Source organism: Leptonychotes weddellii, unplaced genomic scaffold (genome assembly GCF_054177405.1).
Source record: "Leptonychotes weddellii isolate Sample4059 unplaced genomic scaffold, ASM5417740v2 HiC_scaffold_12103, whole genome shotgun sequence".
NCBI lineage: Eukaryota > Metazoa > Chordata > Mammalia > Carnivora > Phocidae > Leptonychotes > Leptonychotes weddellii.
This window is the reverse complement of record NW_027699455.1, coordinates 1-6,427: the sequence shown is the minus strand read 5'-3', so window position 1 is coordinate 6,427 and position 6,427 is coordinate 1. Positions and strand designations below refer to the sequence as shown.

Here is a 6,427-nt window from a genome sequence, read left to right as displayed (position 1 = left end):
TTCTTATGTTAATCCCCATACATTACATCATTAGTTCTAGATGAAGTGTTCCATGATTCATTGTTCGTGCACAACACCCAGTGCTCCATGCAGAACGTGCCCTCCTCAATACCCACCACCAGGCCAACCCATCCTCCCACCCCCCTCCCCTCTAGAACCCTCAGTTTGTTTTTCAGAGTCCATCGTCTCTCATGGTTCAAGATATTTTTAAAGCTTCATGTATGTGTATTTCAGGGTTGGGTGGTTATCTCCTGGTCAGATTCAGTCATCCCACTACCAATCTCTAACCTCTGGTTTGATTGTTTCTTATTAGTTGATCAGTTTAATCATCTCTTCAATTAAATCATAAACCTCTGACTATAGGAACACCTACTTTGTAACCACCACAGAAGCTGTCACAGGAAGAAGCTTATGATAATTGCTCTGTAAACCTCTGATTGACTGTTGATTGACGGGAGACATCATTTGTACACCCTGCGCCAAAGTCCTATCCACACTGAGGTGCTAGGGAGAGGACTGGAGCAGATCCCACAACAAGGCACTTGTTGACCAAATGCACAAATGCAACAAGGCACAAATGACCAAGATGGCTGCCCACCCAGTGACTGTCATTCCAGTGAGGCATGCTTAGAAAATAGATCTTTCCAAAGCCAGGTCATTTCTTCCCAGGGCTGGGATGCCAGGAGGGACACATTCTGGACAATCTGCCAGGATAAATTCAAGAGTTTTTAGGTACCAGTGGTCTATGTAGTACAAAGAGCAGACACCAGTCCCTAGAGACACAAACAGAGGAGTAGAGAGAAGTAGAAAATGCCTCCAACCCCTTCTTCATCTCTTAGGAGAATAAAATCCTGCCTCTGAGGAAAGTTGTGGCATGACCATTGTTTATTTGTAATTCTGGGTCCTTACCATGAGAATCACCAACCTCACAGTATCAAGTTCACTTACAGCCTGAAGAATGAACCCAAGGTCCATCTCTGTAGCGAAGGTAGGCTTCAATCAGGAATGAGACACTCAGATTCAAAGCTTCAGTGTATCCCTGAAGAGCTCTAGCTGAGGTGCTTGACCTCTCTGACTCTCTGTCTTCTCACCTTTAAAATAAGAACATTCAAATTACAACTCCCTCTTAGTCAGAGAAGCAGTATTGGGGTGGTAAGGAGCACAGACTCAAGTAAGACAACAATTTTAACCTACTAATTGCGTGACCCAGAGAAAGTTACTTAACTGACCTCCCTGCACCTGAGTTTCCACACCTACAAAATGAGGATATATAGAATATATCTGACTGGGTTCCTCTGGAGACCAAATGACATTCTGCATGTAAAGCTCACTACAAATGATAGGTGTGAGTTCATGGGTGTGTGAGAAATTGATGACTGTAACGCATCATTATTATAGGATCTTCTGTTCCATTCTCCAGAACAAAAATATCCCCTAAACAAAGTGGCCATCCATTGTTATTGTGTTGTTGTTATTGTTATTCCTTCCTCAAGACTGCAGGGTCACGTGAAGGAAAACTTCTTAGTAGGATCTATTTCTGTTGAAAGCTAATGTGTTCCCTCCTCTGAAGCTACACAACGTTCACCCTCCGTGCCTCATGCCCACCTGGAAACAGGCCCAGGCAAAAGCACTTCTGTGGCTAGGAAGAAAATCCTCAATGATGCTTCGAAATATTACACAAAAAAAGTCCTAAAAGTTACTAAAGTACAGATCTGAGCATGTGTCTCTTTGCCGCACAGTGTCTGAATGCTCCCCCATGTACCTCTCCATATCTCTGTAAGCAGCTTTCTAAGGAGATTACAAAGAGGCTCCCTTCGCTCAGGATTCAGCTGCACTCACCTTCAGAGCACGGTGCCTTCTGATTTAACATCCTGCTTAACAAAGATGGGCACCTGTGGGGAAAGGTCTGTGGAGGGACAGTCTATTCCCTACTTGCAACTCTGGCCTCTAGAGAAGTCCTGAAAAACTGAAGGTCTTCCACCCATGTAGACAGACTCATATTTAGGCAAGAGAAAGGTAAATTCTCAGATGGTCCTTGGGAAGCATTACTGCACGTGGCGAGTACCTAGAGCTCAGTAGGTACTCACTAAATACTTTTTGAATGAATGAATTGTTTTTTAGCAACCTGAACAGGCAATCCAGAGGGCTCTCTCAGCCAGTTAAAAGAAGCACAAAAAGTCAATGAAGATACTTTCTGAGGTCACTGACTTTCTCACCTGGGGAACCTTCCTGTGCAGCAAAATACTCATGGAAAAGATAGAGGTAAGGGATATGCTGATGTTCCCAGTAAGAGACAGGTAAAGAAGATATACAACACATTATGTACCCTGAACCTATTTAAGGAAAGATTAATCTTTAAAGATAATGGGGGTTGGATTGCCTGGAGAAGCTAAAGACAGGAAAGATGGAAACCTCCCAGAATTTTATTTTATTTTAAGTAGGCTCCAAATTGGGCTTGAACTCATGACCCTGAGATCAAGACCTGAGCTGAGATCAAGAGCCGGACGCTTAACTGACTGAGCCACTTAGGTGCCCCATAAGCCTCCCAGAATTTTGGAGACTGTCCAGTCTAACCCTCTCATTTTGTAGTTGGAAACCTGGTGCCCTGAGAGACAAGCAGGAATGCATCCAGTCCCTTAAATGACCAGTGATAAATTGGGATCAAGAACCTCAGCTTATATCCTCATCATTTGCCACCCTTTCCATGTTCTGAGGCTCTTTACCTCCCTCTAGAATGGCTTTGAGCAGAGCAAAGACAAACTTGTCAACTTCACTAACCAGTGTATGGACCTTTATAGCCCTGGGGACTCTGCTTCCTTGAATCACAACCTTTTAATAGAACGATCAAAACTTCCTTTCCTTTGGGAATCGAGAAGAAACCCTCCCTTTCCACCCAGGCCCACTATTTAGAACACGGGTGAAATGGTCACAAGCTTTATGCAAACCTTATTGTTAGCACAAGGAGTTTGAGGTTACCTTACCCTCTGACTCAGGATGATGAACTCCTGGTGATGTAGCAGGGGAGTATCAGGTGCCCGCACTTTCTGATGAAACCAAATCTCTTCCTGAGAGTTTGGAAGCAGAAAAAAATACATATATAACAAACTTTTTCTTTGGTAGGGTGCCCCCCAAAATGTCCCAGGAGTAATCCTAAGGTTTATGCAGCATGTGTTTTTATAAATCAGTCATCATTTAACTTTGTTCAGCAAACTGCCAAATTGATGTTGCTATCAAGGTGATTCAACAGCCTTTTTTATCTGCCCCAGAATCCCAGTTATCTCTTACACACCATACTCTCTCCGCCCCCACCCTGCCCTCCACACACATTTGCAACTGCCTCTCTTGAAAGCAACAGGCTGCCACCCACTGGCAAGAAATCAGCCATGAGGATCCACAGGCAGGATCGCAAGACCCTTGAGAAAGAAGAAAAATGTCAGGCTAAAATTTGTTGGCTCTTAAAAGGTGCTCCTCTTGGGTGCCTGGGTGGCTCAGTCGGTTAAGCGACTGCCTTCGGCTCAGGTCATGATCCTGGAGTCCCGGGATCGAGTCCCGCATCGGTCTCCCTGCTCAGCGGGGAGTCTGCTTCTCCCTCTGACCCTCCTCCCTCTCGTGCTCTCTGTCTCTCATTCTCTCTCTCGCAAATAAATAAATAAAATCTTTAAAAAAAAAAAAAAAAAGTGCTCCTCAGAAAGTGACCCTCAGAGAAATGTTACCAGGATTTAGTTTGCTAGGACACGAAAAGAAAATATATAAGAAAAAAAAAAAAGAACATCAAAGCAAAACCTATAAGAAAGAATCCTGCTGATTCTGCCACTTGAAGCTTAGCGCTTACAGGCACAGCGTGCTTTCTTCTGCATTTCCTTTCTCCCAAGAACAATAAAAAAAAAAATCTCAGGATTGAAAGACTTTACTATACCTTTTGAATCCCCCGCCCTGACATCAGGACTTCATCTAGTTGCCCAGTCTGCTCAAATAGGTGCAGCAATTTTGGACTTGTAACCCTCCTGAGAAGCTCATCCCATGTTTATATATGTCTACTTTACATTCCTGCATGGTGAACAGAAAAAAATCAGTGGAAATCCCAACTAGTAAACAAAATAAGGGAACAATGTTATTCTCCCTAGTAATCACAGAAATGAACTTTAAAACATTAAGGTGCTGTTTTTCACCCAAGAGGATAGTAGAAATATTTGTCATTGATAATACCTCCCATATAAATAAAGATGCAATAAAATTAGCACTTACTTACACATATACTGCTGACAGCAATACGAATTGTTACCACTTTTTAGGAAATCACAGTGATATACAGAGTTCACAGTCTTTGACCCAGTGGACACGGTTCTCAGAATATTCATCAAAAAATTATGCAAGGGAAAAAGAAGTTATACACACAAATATATCCACTGCAGGTTTGTTTTGAAATGACCCACTTTTCTAACAGGTCAGAGATATGTAACATTACAGAATTTGCTTACAGTACAATGTTAGATTTAAAAAGCACAATGCTGTAATCAGCCAGAATTTTCCTTATAAGCACTAGAGATCCACTCTCGTTAGTTTCACCCCAAAAAGTATACACTTAGGTAATTCCCTGGGACCCAAAACAGTAGGGTGGGGGCCACCTGGCCAGGAATGTGATACGCTAATCCTGGGAAGATACAGTGGATGTTGTTGCCCAGGTCCAAACACCCATGCCTGCAGGGCTGGCAGCCTCAGCACCAGAACCTAGAGTCATGGGCTCCGCTGCCTCCCCGCCTGGGCACAGCCATCCGGTGCTCCGTCTCTGCATCTTCCCATCAGCCACTTTCAGTTCAGGTCTGAGGTGGGGTGTGGGTGACCATCCGTGAGCTTCAGGGGATGCTAGGAAAGTGAGGCCCTGGCTTTTGCAGATGTGACAGTGGTTAGAGGGTCCCCCAAAGATTTTTGCCAAAAAAGATTTAATGCTGAATGATCAGAAAGTAATGAAAATGGCCCACCAGAAACAAACAAAAAATATTATATTATGATCACAACCAGTAAAAATGATTTACACTAGGGAAGGACTGAAAGAGACTAGATTCACACATAGAAGCTTGGGTGCTTTTTTTCTCTTTTTTCCTAATGTTCTATATTCCTAAATTAAATGTCCTATTAAAATGCAAACTATTTGTATTGCTTTCTTAGAGCAGCCATAACTAATTACCACAAACTGGGTGGCTTAAAACAGCAGAAACTTATTCTCTCACAGGTTGGAGGCCAGAAGTTGGAGACTGAGTTGCCAGCAGGGCCACGCTCCCTCTGAAGGATCCAGGGAAGAATTCTTCCTTGCCTCTTCCTAGATTCTACTGGTTGCTAGCAATCTTTGACATTCCTTGGCTTGCTGCCAGACCACTCCAATCTCTGCTTCTGTTGTCACATGGCCTTCTTCCCTCTGTGTCTGTCTAAATTACCCTCTAATCTGGTATGACTTCATCTTAACTTCGTTATGTCTGCAAAGACTCTATTTCTAAATAATGTGCCATTCACAAGTTCCAGGCAAATATGAATTTTAGGGGTTACATTTTTCAACCCAGTGCAATATTTTAGAGATGTCTTTCTTTTGTTGAGGCAAAAATCGAGCTTCTCTCATCAGGGATTGGACCTTTACTTCTTTGAAACCCAAACATGCCTTCCATTATATCGCCTAGCATTGGGCTCAATACATATTAACACAGAGTAAACACTTGATGAGTAAGAGAGACAAGGAATATATTAGCCATGGAGGGAAAATGCATAAATTCAAAAGAAATAAATAAATGAATCATTCTGTATGGAGCTCATTTTCTTTAAGATTTTATTTATTTATTTGAGAGAGAGCAAAAGCGAGAGAGATCACAGAGGGAGAGGGAGAAGCAGACTCCCGGCTGAGTGAAGAGCCCAATGCGGGGCTCAATCCCAGGACCCTGGGATCATGACCTGAGCCGAAGGCAGATGACGCCTAACTGACTGAGCCGCCCAGGCTACCCTATATGGAACTCATTTTAAAATCTTCGACAACCTCAGAGATAATTTCTTCAATCTCTTCATAATCAATTCCAATATCATCATCATCATCATCATCATCATCATCACCTATTAAGGATCTGACAAAAATCACATCTGCATGTCCTTCTCATCAGTATCACAGTGAGGACTGCTTCCTAAATAGAACCCATAACAACAACAAAACAAATAATCCATTACCTTGAGCTAAAGTCTCTCAACTCAGAATTCTTAATCGCAGGAAACAAACTGAGTGTTGTTGGAGTGGGGGGTGGGGTGGGAGGGATGGGGTGACTGGGTGATAGACACTGGGGAGGGTATGTGCTCTGGTAAGCGCTGTGAATTGTGCAAGACTGTTGAATCTCAGATCTGTACCTCTGAAACAAATAATGCAATATATGTTAAGAAAAAAAAAGAAGAAGAA

General features: G+C 42.8%; 1 long non-coding RNA gene across 1 annotated transcript; it reads right to left on the bottom strand.

Annotated features, from left to right (window-relative positions):
- Positions 1 to 201: 201 nt before the first annotated feature.
- LOC145718206 (uncharacterized) lies at positions 202 to 6,409 on the bottom strand. Its single transcript, XR_014141652.1, has 3 exons — positions 3,917 to 6,409; positions 2,982 to 3,065; positions 202 to 1,091 (listed from the first exon to the last, which is right to left on the bottom strand). It is a non-coding gene; the product is annotated as an uncharacterized LOC145718206 (long non-coding RNA).
- Between the last annotated feature and the right edge of the window lie 18 nt (positions 6,410 to 6,427).